Below are 16597 nucleotides of genomic sequence, written 5' to 3' on the forward strand. Positions count from 1 at the left end.
TTTAAGCATAGGACTAGCACAGTGCTGTCCTTGCCGAGCTGTAAAATGACAAAAACCAATTACCACTCCAGGCACAGTATTACAGCTTTGAGTTGGTAAAATACCAATCAAGCCAACCTGAAATGAGTAAAAGCAACCCCTGACACAGTGTTTCGCTCTAATTAGAGCTCTTCAGAGAGGTATAGCTTTGTCCAGACACAAGGGAGCACCCAGTATAAGTCAAAGAAATACCCTTTCAGGCATAGAGTGACGAACAAATTATGCAAAAAAGAAGCAGAGAACTCTGGGTAGTTCTCAAGTTTAGGTGGAAAGCAGCTCCTGTATGGAGCACTCTCAACACCAGCGACACTCTAGATCTGCTCACCTCAAATGTCTGTTTTTCTATAAAAATCTTTAAGCATAGGATTAGCACAGTGCCATCCACGCCGAGATAGAAAAGGACAAAGTCTTTTGCCATTTGTACAGCAAAGTCTTTAAGCATAGGACTAGCACAGTGCTGTCCTTGCCGAGCTGTAAAATGACAAAAGCCAATTACCACTCCAGGCACAGTATTACAGCTTTGAGTTGGTAAAATACCAATCAAGCCAACCTGAAATGAGTAAAAGCAACCCCTGACACAGTGTTTCGCTCTAATTAGAGCTCTTCAGAGAGGTATAGCTTTGTCCAGACACAAGGGAGCACCCAGTATAAGTCAAAGAAATACCCTTTCAGGCATAGAGTGACGAAATAAATTATGCAAAAAAGAAGCAGAGAACTCTGGGTAGTTCTCAAGTTTAGGTGGAAAGCAGCTCCTGTATGGAGCACTCTCAACACCAGCAACACTCTAGATCTGCTCACATCAAATGTCTGTTTTTCTATCAAAATCTTTAAGCATAGGATTAGCACAGTGCCATCCACGCCGAGATAGAAAAGGACAAAGTCTTTTGCCATTTGTACAGCAAAGTCTTTAAGCATTGGACTAGCACAGTGCTGTCCTTGCCGAGCTGTAAAATGACAAAAGCCAATTACCACTCCAGGCACAGGATTACAGCTTTGAGTTGGTAAAATACCAATCAAGCCAACCTGAAATGAGTAAAAGCAACCCCTGACACTGTGTTTCGCTCTAATTAGAGCTCTTCAGAGAGGTATAGCTTTGTCCAGACACAAGGGAGCACCCAGTATAAGTCAAAAAAATGCCCTTTCAGGCATAGAGTGACGAATAAATTATGCAAAAAAGAAGCAGAGAACTCTGGGTAGTTCTCAGGTTTAGGTGGAAAGCAGCTCCTGTATGGAGCACTCTCAACACCAGCGACACTCTAGATCTGCTCACCTCAAATGTCTGTTTTTCTATCAAAATCTTTAAGCATAGGATTAGCACAGTGCCATCCACGCCGAGATAGAAAAGGACAAAGTCTTTTGCCATTTGTACAGCAAAGTCTTTAAGCATAGGACTAGCACAGTGCTGTCCTTGCCGAGCTGTAAAATGACAAAAGCCAATTACCACTCCAGGCACAGTATTACAGCTTTGAGTTGGTAAAATACCAATCAAGCCAACCTGAAATGAGTAAAAGCAACCCCTGACACAGTGTTTCGCTCTAATTAGAGCTCTTCAGAGAGGTATAGCTTTGTCCAGACACAAGGGAGCACCCAGTATAAGTCAAAGAAATACCCTTTCAGGCATAGAGTGACGAATAAATTATGCAAAAAAGAAGCAGAGAACTCTGGGTAGTTCTCAAGTTTAGGTGGAATGCAGCTCCTGTATGGAGCACTCTCAACACCAGTGACACTCTAGATCTGCTCACCTCAAATGTCTGTTTTTCTATCAAAATCTTTAAGCATAGGATTAGCACAGTGCCATCCACGCCGAGATAGAAAAGGACAAAGTCTTTTGCCATTTGTACAGCAAAGTCTTTTAGCATAGGACTAGCACAGTGCTGTCCTTGCCGAGCTGTAAAATGACAAAAACCAATTACCACTCCAGGCACAGTATTACAGCTTTGAGTTGGTAAAATACCAATCAAGCCAACCTGAAATGAGTAAAAGCAACCCCTGACACAGTGTTTCGCTCTAATTAGAGCTCTTCAGAGAGGTATAGCTTTGTCCAGACACAAGGGAGCACCCAGTATAAGTCAAAGAAATACCCTTTCAGGCATAGAGTGACAAACAAATTATGCAAAAAAGAAGCAGAGAACTCTGGGTAGTTCTCAAGTTTAGGTGGAAAGCAGCTCCTGTATAGAGCACTCTCAACACCAGCGACACTCTAGATCTGCTCACCTCAAATGTCTGTTTTTCTATCAAAATCTTTAAGCATAGGATTAGCACAGTGCCATCCACGCCGAGATAGAAAAGGACAAAGTCTTTTGCCATTTGTACAGCAAAGTCTTTAAGCATAGGACTAGCACAGTGCTGTCCTTGCCGAGCTGTAAAATGACAAAAGCCAATTACCACTCGAGGCACAGTATTACAGCTTTGAGTTGGTAAAATACCAATCAAGCCAACCTGAAATGAGTAAAAGCAACCCCTGACACTGTGTTTCGCTCTAATTAGAGCTCTTCAGAGAGGTATAGCTTTGTCCAGACACAAGGGAGCACCCAGTATAAGTCAAAGAAATACCCTTTCAGGCATAGAGTGACGAATAAATTATGCAAAAAAGAAGCAGAGAACTCTGGGTAGTTCTCAAGTTTAGGTGGAAAGCAACTCCTGTATGGAGCACTCTCAACACCAGCGACACTCTAGATCTGCTCACCTCAAATGTCTGTTTTTCTATCAAAATCTTTAAGCATAGGATTAGCACAGTGCCATCCAAGCCGAGATAGAAAAGGACAAAGTCTTTTGCCATTTGTACAGCAAAGTCTTTAAGCATAGGACTAGCACAGTGCTGTCCTTGCCGAGCTGTAAAATGACAAAAGCCAATTACCACTCCAGGCACAGTATTACAGCTTTGAGTTGGTAAAATACCAATCAAGCCAACCTGAAATGAGAAAAAGCAACCCCTGACACAGTGTTTCGCTCTAATTAGAGCTCTTCAGAGAGGTATAGCTTTGTCCAGACACAAGGGAGCACCCAGTATAAGTCAAAGAAATACCCTTTCAGGCATAGAGTGACGAATAAATTATGCAAAAAAGAAGCAGAGAACTCTGGGTAGTTCTCAGGTTTAGGTGGAAAGCAGCTCCTGTATGGAGCACTCTCAACACCAGCGACACTCTAGATCTGCCCACCTCAAATGTCTGTTTTTCTATCAAAATCTTTAAGCATAGGATTAGCACAGTGCCATCCACGCAGAGATAGAAAAGGACAAAGTCTTTTGCCATTTGTACAGCAAAGTCTTTAAGCATAGGACTAGCACAGTGCTGTCCTTGCCGAGCTGTAAAATGACAAAAGCCAATTACCACTCCAGGCACAGTATTACAGCTTTGAGTTGGTAAAATACCAATCAAGCCAACCTGAAATGAGTAAAAGCAACCCCTGACACAGTGTTTCGCTCTAATTAGAGCTCTTCAGAGAGGTATAGCTTTGTACAGACACAAGGGAGCACCCAGTATAAGTCAAAGAAATACCCTTTCAGGCATAGAGTGACGAATAAATTATGCAAAAAAGAAGCAGAGAACTCTGGGTAGTTCTCAAGTTTAGGTGGAATGCAGCTCCTGTATGGAGCACTCTCAACACCAGTGACACTCTAGATCTGCTCACCTCAAATGTCTGTTTTTCTATCAAAATCTTTAAGCATAGGATTAGCACAGTGCAATCCACGCCGAGATAGAAAAGGACAAAGTCTTTTGCCATTTGTACAGCAAAGTCTTTAAGCATAGGACTAGCACAGTGCTGTCCTTGCCGAGCTGTAAAATGACAAAAGCCAATTACCACTCCAGGCACAGTATTACAGCTTTGAGTTGGTAAAATACCAATCAGGCCAACCTGAAATGAGTAAAAGCAACCCCTGACACAGTGTTTCGCTCTAATTAGAGCTCTTCAGAGAGGTATAGCTTTGTCCAGACACAAGGGAGCACCCAGTATAAGTCAAAGAAATACCCTTTCAGGCATAGAGTGACGAAATAAATTCTGCAAAAAAGAAGCAGAGAACTCTGGGTAGTTCTCAAGTTTAGGTGGAAAGCAGCTCCTGTATGGAGCACTCTCAACACCAGCAACACTCTAGATCTGCTCACCTCAAATGTCTGTTTTTCTATCAAAATCTTTAAGCATAGGATTAGCACAGTGCCATCCACGCCGAGATAGAAAAGGACAAAGTCTTTTGCCATTTGTACAGCAAAGTCTTTAAGCATAGGACTAGCACAGTGCTGTCCTTGCCGAGCTGTAAAATGACAAAAGCCAATTACCACTCCAGGCACAGTATTACAGCTTTGAGTTGGTAAAATACCAATCAAGCCAACCTGAAATGAGTAAAAGCAACCCCTGACACTATGTTTCACTCTAATTAGAGCTCTTCAGAGAGGTATAGCTTTGTCCAGACACAAGGGAGCACCCAGTATAAGTCAAAGAAATACCCTTTCAGGCATAGAGTGACGAATAAATTATGCAAAAAAGAAGCAGAGAACTCTGGGTAGTTCTCAGGTTTAGGTGGAAAGCAGCTCCTGTATGGAGCACTCTCAACACCAGCGACACTCTAGATCTGCTCACCTCAAATGCCTGTTTTTCTATCAAAATCTTTAAGCATAGGATTAGCACAGTGCCATCCACGCAGAGATAGAAAAGGACAAAGTCTTTTGCCATTTGTACAGCAAAGTCTTTAAGCATAGGACTAGCACAGTGCTGTCCTTGCCGAGCTGTAAAATGACAAAAGCCAATTACCACTCCAGGCACAGTATTACAGCTTTGAGTTGGTAAAATACCAATCAAGCCAACCTGAAATGATTAAAAGCAACCCCTGACACAGTGTTTCGCTCTAATTAGAGCTCTTCAGAGAGGTATAGCTTTGTCCAGACACAAGGAAGCACCCAGTATAAGTCAAAGAAATACCCTTTCAGGCATAGAGTGACGAATAAATTATGCAAAAAAGAAGCAGAGAACTCTGGGTAGTTCTCAAGTTTAGGTGGAACGCAGCTCCTGTATGGAGCACTCTCAACACCAGTGACACTCTAGATCTGCTCACCTCAAATGTCTGTTTTTCTATCAAAATCTTTAAGCATAGGATTAGCACAGTGCCATCCACGCCGAGATAGAAAAGGACAAAGTCTTTTGCCATTTGTACAGCAAAGTCTTTAAGCATAGGACTAGCACAGTGCTGTCCTTGCCGAGCTGTAAAATGACAAAAACCAATTACCACTCCAGGCACAGTATTACAGCTTTGAGTTGGTAAAATACCAATCAAGCCAACCTGAAATGAGTAAAAGCAACCCCTGACACAGTGTTTCGCTCTAATTAGAGCTCTTCAGAGAGGTATAGCTTTGTCCAGACACAAGGGAGCACCCAGTATAAGTCAAAGAAATACCCTTTCAGGCATAGAGTGACGAACAAATTATGCAAAAAAGAAGCAGAGAACTCTGGGTAGTTCTCAAGTTTAGGTGGAAAGCAGCTCCTGTATGGAACACTCTCAACACCAGCGACACTCTAGATCTGCTCACCTCAAATGTCTGTTTTTCTATCAAAATCTTTAAGCATAGGATTAGCACAGTGCCATCCACGCCGAGATAGAAAAGGACAAAGTCTTTTGCCATTTGTACAGCAAAGTCTTTAAGCATAGGACTAGCACAGTGCTGTCCTGGCCGAGCTGTAAAATGACAAAAGCCAATTACCACTCCAGGCACAGTATTACAGCTTTGAGTTGGTAAAATACCAATCAAGCCAACCTGAAATGAGTAAAAGCAACCCCTGACACAGTGTTTCGCTCTAATTAGAGCTCTTCAGAGAGGTATAGCTTTGTCTAGACACAAGGGAGCACCCAGTATAAGTCAAAGAAATACCCTTTCAGGCATAGAGTGACGAATAAATTATGCAAAAAAAAAGCAGAGAACTCTGGGTAGTTCTCAAGTTTAGGTGGAAAGCAGCTCCTGTATGGAGCACTCTCAACACCAGCGACACTCTAGATCTGCTCACCTCAAATGTCTGTTTTTCTATCAAAATCTTTAAGCATAGGATTAGCACAGTGCCATCCACGCCGAGATAGAAAAGGACAAAGTCTTTTGCCATTTGTACAGCAAAGTCTTTAAGCATAGGACTAGCACAGTGCTGTCCTTGACGAGCTGTAAAATGACAAAAGCCAATTACCACTCCAGGCACAGTATTACAGCTTTGAGTTGGTAAAATACCAATCAAGCCAACCTGAAATGAGTAAAAGCCACCCCTGACACAGTGTTTCGCTCTAATTAGAGCTCTTCAGAGAGGTATAGCTTTGTCCAGACACAAGGGAGCACCCAATATAAGTCAAAGAAATACCCTTTCAGGCATAGAGTGACGAATAAATAATGCAAAAAAGAAGCAGAGAACTCTGGGTAGTTCTCAAGTTTAGGTGGAAAGCAGCTCCTGTATGGAGCACTATCAACACCAGCGACACTCTAGATCTGCTCACCTCAAATATCTGTTTTTCTATCAAAATCTTTAAGCATAGGATTAGCACAGTGCCATCCACGCCGAGATAGAAAAGGACAAAGTCTTTTGCCATTTGTACAGCAAAGTCTTTAAGCATAGGACTAGCACAGTGCTGTCCTTGCCGAGCTGTAAAATGACAAAAGCCAATTACCACTCCAGGCACAGTATTACAGCTTTGAGTTGGTAAAATACCAATCAAGCCAACCTGAAATGAGTTAAAGCAACCCCTGACACAGTGTTTCGCTCTAATTAGAGCTCTTCAGAGAGGTATAGCTTTGTCCAGACACAAGGGAGCACCCAGTATAAGTCAAAGAAATACCCTTTCAGGCATAGAGTGACGAATAAATTATGCAAAAAAGAAGCAGAGAACTCTGGGTAGTTCTCAAGTTTAGGTGGAAAGCAGCTACTGTATGGAGCACTCTCAACACCAGCGACACTCTAGATCTGCTCACTTCAAATGTCTGTTTTTCTATCAAAATCTTTAAGCATAGGATTAGCACAGTGCCATCCACGCCGAGATAGAAAAGGACAAAGTCTTTTGCCATTTGTACAGCAAAGTCTTTAAGCATAGGACTAGCACAGTGCTGTCCTTGCCAAGCTGTAAAATGACAAAAGCCAATTACCACTCCAGGCACAGTATTACAGCTTTGAGTTGGTAAAATACCAATCAAGCCAACCTGAAATGAGTAAAAGCAACCCCTGACACAGTGTTGCGCTCTAATTAGAGCTCTTCAGAGAGGTATAGCTATGTCCTGACACAAGGGAGCACCCAGTATAAGTCAAAGAAATACCCTTTCAGGCATAGAGTGACGAATAAATTATGCAAAAAAGAATCAGAGAAATCTGGGTAGTTCTCAAGTTTAGGTGGAAAGCAGCTCCTGTATGGAGCACTCTCAACACCAGCGACACTCTAGATCTGCTCACCTCAAATGTCTGTTTTTCTATAAAAATCTTTAAGCATAGGATTAGCACAGTGCCATCCACGCCGAGATAGAAAAGGACAAAGTCTTTTGCCATTTGTACAGCAAAGTCTTTAAGCATAGGACTAGCACAGTGCTGTCCTTGCCGAGCTGTAAAATGACAAAAGCCAATTACCACTCCAGGCACAGTATTACAGCTTTGAGTTGGTAAAATACCAATCAAGCCAACCTGAAATGAGTAAAAGCAACCCCTGACACAGTGTTTCGATCTAATTAGAGCTCTTCAGAGAGGTATAGCTTTGTCCAGACACAAGGGAGCACCCAGTATAAGTCAAAGAAATACCCTTTCAGGCATAGAGTGACAAATTATGCAAAAAAGAAGCAGAGAACTCTGGGTAGTTCTCAAGTTTAGGTGGAAAGCAGCTCCTGTATGGAGCACTCTCAACACCAGCGACACTCTAGATCTGCTCACCTCAAATGTCTGTTTTTCTATCAAAATCTTTAAGCATAGGATTAGCACAGTGCCATCCACGCCGAGATAGAAAAGGACAAAGTCTTTTGCCATTTGTACAGCAAAGTCTTTAAGCATAGGACTAGCACAGTGCTGTCCTTTCTGAGCTGTAAAATGACAAAAGCCAATTACCACTCCAGGTACAGTATTACAGCTTTGAGTTGGTAAAATACCAATCAAGCCAACCTGAAATGAGTAAAAGCAACCCCTGACACAGTGTTTCGCTCTAATTAGAGCTCTTCAGAGAGGTATAGCTTTGTCCAGACACAAGGGAGCACCCAGTATAAGTCAAAGAAATACCCTTTCAGGCATAGAGTGACGAATAAATTATGCAAAAAGGAAGCAGAGAACTCTGGGTAGTTCTCAAGTTTAGGTGGAAAGCAGCTCCTGTATGGAGCACTCTCAACACCAGCAACACTCTAGATCTGCTCACCTCAAATGTCTGTATTTCTATCAAAATCTTTAAGCATAGGATTAGCACAGTGCCATCCACGCCGATATAGAAAAGGACAAAGTCTTTTGCCATTTGTACAGCAAAGTCTTTAAGCATAGGACTAGCACAGTGCTGTCCTTGCCGAGCTGTAAAATGACAAAAGCCAATTACCACTCCAGGCACAGTATTACAGCTTTGAGTTGGTAAATACCAATCAAGCCAACCTGAAATGAGTAAAAGCAACCCCTGACACAGTGTTTTGCTCTAATTAGAACTCTTCAGAGAGGTATAGCTTTGTCTAGACACAAGGGAGCACCCAGTATAAGTCAAAGAAATACCCTTTCAGGCATAGAGTGACGAATACATTATGCAAAAAAGAAGCAGAGAACTCTGGGTAGTTCTCAAGTTTAGGTGGAAAGCAGCTCCTGTATGGAGCACTCTCAACACCAGCGACACTCTAGATCTGCTCACCTCAAATGTCTGTTTTTCTATCAAAATCTTTAAGCATAGGATTAGCACAGTGCCATCCACGCCGAGATAGAAAAGGACAAAGTCTTTTGCCATTTGTACAGCAAAGTCTTTAAGCATAGGACTAGCACAGTGCTGTCCTTGCCGAGCTGTAAAATGACAAAAGCCAATTACCACTCCAGGCACAGTATTACAGCTTTGAGTTGGTAAAATACCAATCAAGCCAACCTGAAATGAGTAAAAGCAACCCCTGACACAGTGTTTCGCTCTAATTAGAGCTCTTCAGAGAGGTATAGCTTTGTCCAGACACAAGGAAGCACCCAGTATAAGTCAAAGAAATACCCTTTCAGGCATAGAGTGACGAATAAATTATGCAAAAAAGAAGCAGAGAACTCTGGGTAGTTCTCAAGTTTAGGTGGAACGCAGCTCCTGTATGGAGCACTCTCAACACCAGTGACACTCTAGATCTGCTCACCTCAAATGTCTGTTTTTCTATCAAAATCTTTAAGCATAGGATTAGCACAGTGCCATCCACGCCGAGATAGAAAAGGACAAAGTCTTTTGCCATTTGTACAGCAAAGTCTTTAAGCATAGGACTAGCACAGTGCTGTCCTTGCCGAGCTGTAAAATGACAAAAACCAATTACCACTCCAGGCACAGTATTACAGCTTTGAGTTGGTAAAATACCAATCAAGCCAACCTGAAATGAGTAAAAGCAACCCCTGACACAGTGTTTCGCTCTAATTAGAGCTCTTCAGAGAGGTATAGCTTTGTCCAGACACAAGGGAGCACCCAGTATAAGTCAAAGAAATACCCTTTCAGGCATAGAGTGACGAACAAATTATGCAAAAAAGAAGCAGAGAACTCTGGGTAGTTCTCAAGTTTAGGTGGAAAGCAGCTCCTGTATGGAACACTCTCAACACCAGCGACACTCTAGATCTGCTCACCTCAAATGTCTGTTTTTCTATCAAAATCTTTAAGCATAGGATTAGCACAGTGCCATCCACGCCGAGATAGAAAAGGACAAAGTCTTTTGCCATTTGTACAGCAAAGTCTTTAAGCATAGGACTAGCACAGTGCTGTCCTTGCCGAGCTGTAAAATGACAAAAGCCAATTACCACTCCAGGCACAGTATTACAGCTTTGAGTTGGTAAAATACCAATCAAGCCAACCTGAAATGAGTAAAAGCAACCCCTGACACAGTGTTTCGCTCTAATTAGAGCTCTTCAGAGAGGTATAGCTTTGTCTAGACACAAGGGAGCACCCAGTATAAGTCAAAGAAATACCCTTTCAGGCATAGAGTGACGAATAAATTATGCAAAAAAAAAGCAGAGAACTCTGGGTAGTTCTCAAGTTTAGGTGGAAAGCAGCTCCTGTATGGAGCACTCTCAACACCAGCGACACTCTAGATCTGCTCACCTCAAATGTCTGTTTTTCTATCAAAATCTTTAAGCATAGGATTAGCACAGTGCCATCCACGCCGAGATAGAAAAGGACAAAGTCTTTTGCCATTTGTACAGCAAAGTCTTTAAGCATAGGACTAGCACAGTGCTGTCCTTGACGAGCTGTAAAATGACAAAAGCCAATTACCACTCCAGGCACAGTATTACAGCTTTGAGTTGGTAAAATACCAATCAAGCCAACCTGAAATGAGTAAAAGCCACCCCTGACACAGTGTTTCGCTCTAATTAGAGCTCTTCAGAGAGGTATAGCTTTGTCCAGACACAAGGGAGCACCCAATATAAGTCAAAGAAATACCCTTTCAGGCATAGAGTGACGAATAAATAATGCAAAAAAGAAGCAGAGAACTCTGGGTAGTTCTCAAGTTTAGGTGGAAAGCAGCTCCTGTATGGAGCACTATCAACACCAGCGACACTCTAGATCTGCTCACCTCAAATATCTGTTTTTCTATCAAAATCTTTAAGCATAGGATTAGCACAGTGCCATCCACGCCGAGATAGAAAAGGACAAAGTCTTTTGCCATTTGTACAGCAAAGTCTTTAAGCATAGGACTAGCACAGTGCTGTCCTTGCCGAGCTGTAAAATGACAAAAGCCAATTACCACTCCAGGCACAGTATTACAGCTTTGAGTTGGTAAATACCAATCAAGCCAACCTGAAATGAGTAAAAGCAACCCCTGACACAGTGTTTTGCTCTAATTAGAACTCTTCAGAGAGGTATAGCTTTGTCTAGACACAAGGGAGCACCCAGTATAAGTCAAAGAAATACCCTTTCAGGCATAGAGTGACGAATACATTATGCAAAAAAGAAGCAGAGAACTCTGGGTAGTTCTCAAGTTTAGGTGGAAAGCAGCTCCTGTATGGAGCACTCTCAACACCAGCGACACTCTAGATCTGCTCACCTCAAATGTCTGTTTTTCTATCAAAATCTTTAAGCATAGGATTAGCACAGTGCCATCCACGCCGAGATAGAAAAGGACAAAGTCTTTTGCCATTTGTACAGCAAAGTCTTTAAGCATAGGACTAGCACAGTGCTGTCCTTGCCGAGCTGTAAAATGACAAAAGCCAATTACCACTCCAGGCACAGTATTACAGCTTTGAGTTGGTAAAATACCAATCAAGCCAACCTGAAATGAGTAAAAGCAACCCCTGACACAGTGTTTCGCTCTAATTAGAGCTCTTCAGAGAGGTATAGCTTTGTCCAGACACAAGGAAGCACCCAGTATAAGTCAAAGAAATACCCTTTCAGGCATAGAGTGACGAATAAATTATGCAAAAAAGAAGCAGAGAACTCTGGGTAGTTCTCAAGTTTAGGTGGAACGCAGCTCCTGTATGGAGCACTCTCAACACCAGTGACACTCTAGATCTGCTCACCTCAAATGTCTGTTTTTCTATCAAAATCTTTAAGCATAGGATTAGCACAGTGCCATCCACGCCGAGATAGAAAAGGACAAAGTCTTTTGCCATTTGTACAGCAAAGTCTTTAAGCATAGGACTAGCACAGTGCTGTCCTTGCCGAGCTGTAAAATGACAAAAACCAATTACCACTCCAGGCACAGTATTACAGCTTTGAGTTGGTAAAATACCAATCAAGCCAACCTGAAATGAGTAAAAGCAACCCCTGACACAGTGTTTCGCTCTAATTAGAGCTCTTCAGAGAGGTATAGCTTTGTCCAGACACAAGGGAGCACCCAGTATAAGTCAAAGAAATACCCTTTCAGGCATAGAGTGACGAACAAATTATGCAAAAAAGAAGCAGAGAACTCTGGGTAGTTCTCAAGTTTAGGTGGAAAGCAGCTCCTGTATGGAACACTCTCAACACCAGCGACACTCTAGATCTGCTCACCTCAAATGTCTGTTTTTCTATCAAAATCTTTAAGCATAGGATTAGCACAGTGCCATCCACGCCGAGATAGAAAAGGACAAAGTCTTTTGCCATTTGTACAGCAAAGTCTTTAAGCATAGGACTAGCACAGTGCTGTCCTTGCCGAGCTGTAAAATGACAAAAGCCAATTACCACTCCAGGCACAGTATTACAGCTTTGAGTTGGTAAAATACCAATCAAGCCAACCTGAAATGAGTAAAAGCAACCCCTGACACAGTGTTTCGCTCTAATTAGAGCTCTTCAGAGAGGTATAGCTTTGTCTAGACACAAGGGAGCACCCAGTATAAGTCAAAGAAATACCCTTTCAGGCATAGAGTGACGAATAAATTATGCAAAAAAAAAGCAGAGAACTCTGGGTAGTTCTCAAGTTTAGGTGGAAAGCAGCTCCTGTATGGAGCACTCTCAACACCAGCGACACTCTAGATCTGCTCACCTCAAATGTCTGTTTTTCTATCAAAATCTTTAAGCATAGGATTAGCACAGTGCCATCCACGCCGAGATAGAAAAGGACAAAGTCTTTTGCCATTTGTACAGCAAAGTCTTTAAGCATAGGACTAGCACAGTGCTGTCCTTGACGAGCTGTAAAATGACAAAAGCCAATTACCACTCCAGGCACAGTATTACAGCTTTGAGTTGGTAAAATACCAATCAAGCCAACCTGAAATGAGTAAAAGCCACCCCTGACACAGTGTTTCGCTCTAATTAGAGCTCTTCAGAGAGGTATAGCTTTGTCCAGACACAAGGGAGCACCCAATATAAGTCAAAGAAATACCCTTTCAGGCATAGAGTGACGAATAAATAATGCAAAAAAGAAGCAGAGAACTCTGGGTAGTTCTCAAGTTTAGGTGGAAAGCAGCTCCTGTATGGAGCACTATCAACACCAGCGACACTCTAGATCTGCTCACCTCAAATATCTGTTTTTCTATCAAAATCTTTAAGCATAGGATTAGCACAGTGCCATCCACGCCGAGATAGAAAAGGACAAAGTCTTTTGCCATTTGTACAGCAAAGTCTTTAAGCATAGGACTAGCACAGTGCTGTCCTTGCCGAGCTGTAAAATGACAAAAGCCAATTACCACTCCAGGCACAGTATTACAGCTTTGAGTTGGTAAAATACCAATCAAGCCAACCTGAAATGAGTTAAAGCAACCCCTGACACAGTGTTTCGCTCTAATTAGAGCTCTTCAGAGAGGTATAGCTTTGTCCAGACACAAGGGAGCACCCAGTATAAGTCAAAGAAATACCCTTTCAGGCATAGAGTGACGAATAAATTATGCAAAAAAGAAGCAGAGAACTCTGGGTAGTTCTCAAGTTTAGGTGGAAAGCAGCTACTGTATGGAGCACTCTCAACACCAGCGACACTCTAGATCTGCTCACTTCAAATGTCTGTTTTTCTATCAAAATCTTTAAGCATAGGATTAGCACAGTGCCATCCACGCCGAGATAGAAAAGGACAAAGTCTTTTGCCATTTGTACAGCAAAGTCTTTAAGCATAGGACTAGCACAGTGCTGTCCTTGCCAAGCTGTAAAATGACAAAAGCCAATTACCACTCCAGGCACAGTATTACAGCTTTGAGTTGGTAAAATACCAATCAAGCCAACCTGAAATGAGTAAAAGCAACCCCTGACACAGTGTTTCGCTCTAATTAGAACTCTTCAGAGAGGTATAGCTATGTCCTGACACAAGGGAGCACCCAGTATAAGTCAAAGAAATACCCTTTCAGGCATAGAGTGACGAATAAATTATGCAAAAAAGAATCAGAGAAATCTGGGTAGTTCTCAAGTTTAGGTGGAAAGCAGCTCCTGTATGGAGCACTCTCAACACCAGCGACACTCTAGATCTGCTCACCTCAAATGTCTGTTTTTCTATAAAAATCTTTAAGCATAGGATTAGCACAGTGCCATCCTCGCCGAGATAGAAAAGGACAAAGTCTTTTGCCATTTGTACAGCAAAGTCTTTAAGCATAGGACTAGCACAGTGCTGTCCTTGCCGAGCTGTAAAATGACAAAAGCCAATTACCACTCCAGGCACAGTATTACAGCTTTGAGTTGGTAAAATACCAATCAAGCCAACCTGAAATGAGTAAAAGCAACCCCTGACACAGTGTTTCGATCTAATTAGAGCTCTTCAGAGAGGTATAGCTTTGTCCAGACACAAGGGAGCACCCAGTATAAGTCAAAGAAATACCCTTTCAGGCATAGAGTGACAAATTATGCAAAAAAGAAGCAGAGAACTCTGGGTAGTTCTCAAGTTTAGGTGGAAAGCAGCTCCTGTATGGAGCACTCTCAACACCAGCGACACTCTAGATCTGCTCACCTCAAATGTCTGTTTTTCTATCAAAATCTTTAAGCATAGGATTAGCACAGTGCCATCCACGCCGAGATAGAAAAGGACAAAGTCTTTTGCCATTTGTACAGCAAAGTCTTTAAGCATAGGACTAGCACAGTGCTGTCCTTGCCGAGCTGTAAAATGACAAAAGCCAATTACCACTCCAGGTACAGTATTACAGCTTTGAGTTGGTAAAATACCAATCAAGCCAACCTGAAATGAGTAAAAGCAACCCCTGACACAGTGTTTCGCTCTAATTAGAGCTCTTCTGAGAGGTATAGCTTTGTCCAGACACAAGGGAGCACCCAGTATAAGTCAAAGAAATACCCTTTCAGGCATAGAGTGACGAATAAATTATGCAAAAAAGAAGCAGAGAACTCTGGGTAGTTCTCAAGTTTAGGTGGAAAGCAGCTCCTGTATGGAGCACTCTCAACACCAGCAACACTCTAGATCTGCTCACCTCAAATGTCTGTATTTCTATCAAAATCTTTAAGCATAGGATTAGCACAGTGCCATCCACGCCGAGATAGAAAAGGACAAAGTCTTTTGCCATTTGTACAGCAAAGTCTTTAAGCATAGGACTAGCACAGTGCTGTCCTTGCCGAGCTGTAAAATGACAAAAGCCAATTACCACTCCAGGCACAGTATTACAGCTTTGAGTTGGTAAATACCAATCAAGCCAACCTGAAATGAGTAAAAGCAACCCCTGACACAGTGTTTTGCTCTAATTAGAACTCTTCAGAGAGGTATAGCTTTGTCTAGACACAAGGGAGCACCCAGTATAAGTCAAAGAAATACCCTTTCAGGCATAGAGTGACGAATACATTATGCAAAAAAGAAGCAGAGAACTCTGGGTAGTTCTCAAGTTTAGGTGGAAAGCAGCTCCTGTATGGAGCACTCTCAACACCAGCGACACTCTAGATCTGCTCACCTCAAATGTCTGTTTTTCTATCAAAATCTTTAAGCATAGGATTAGCACAGTGCCATCCACGCCGAGATAGAAAAGGACAAAGTCTTTTGCCATTTGTACAGCAAAGTCTTTAAGCATAGGACTAGCACAGTGCTGTCCTTACCGAGCTGTAAAATGACAAAAGCCAATTACCACTCCAGGCACAGTATTACAGCTTTGAGTTGGTAAAATACCAATCAAGCCAACCTGAAATGAGTAAAAGCAACCCCTGACACAGTGTTTCGCTCTAATTAGAGCTCTTCAGAGAGGTATAGCTTTGTCCAGACACAAGGGAGCACCCAGTATAAGTAAAAAAAATACCCTTTCAGGCATAGAGTGACGAACAAATTATGCAAAAAAGAAGCAGAGAACTCTGGGTAGTTCTCAAGTTTAGGTGGAAAGCAGCTCCTGTATGGAGCACTCTCAACACCAGCGACACTGTAGATCTGCTCACCTCAAATGTCTGTTTTTCTATCAAAATCTTTAAGCATAGGATTAGCACAGTGCCATCCACGCCGAGATAGAAAAGGACAAAGTCTTTTGCCATTTGTACAGCAAAGTCTTTAAGCATAGGACTAGCACAGTGCTGTCCTTGCCGAGCTGTAAAATGACAAAAGCCAATTACCACTCCTGGCACAGTATTACAGCTTTGAGTTGGTAAAATACCAATCAAGCCAACCTGAAATGAGTAAAAGCAACCCCTGACACAGTGTTTCGCTCTAATTAGAGCTCTTCAGAGAGGTATAGCTTTGTCCAGACACAAGGGAGCACCCAGTATAAGTCAAAGAAATACCCTTTCAGGCATAGAGTGACGAATAAATTATGCAAAAAAGAAGCAGAGAACTCTGGGTAGTTCTCAAGTTTAGGTGGAAAGCAGCTCCTGTATGGAGCACTCTCAACACCAGCGACACTCTAGATCTGCTCACTTCAAATGTCTGTTTTTCTATCAAAATCTTTAAGAATAGGATTAGCACAGTGCCATCCACGCCGAGATAGAAAAGGACAAAGTCTTTTGCCATTTGTACAGCAAAGTCTTTAAGCATAGGACTAGCACAGTGCTGTCCTTGCCGAGCTGTAAAATGACAAAAGCCAATTACCACTCCATGTACAGTATTACAGC

This window comes from Triturus cristatus, chromosome 8 (genome assembly GCF_964204655.1).
Source record: "Triturus cristatus chromosome 8, aTriCri1.1, whole genome shotgun sequence".
Taxonomy (NCBI): Eukaryota; Metazoa; Chordata; class Amphibia; order Caudata; family Salamandridae; genus Triturus; species Triturus cristatus.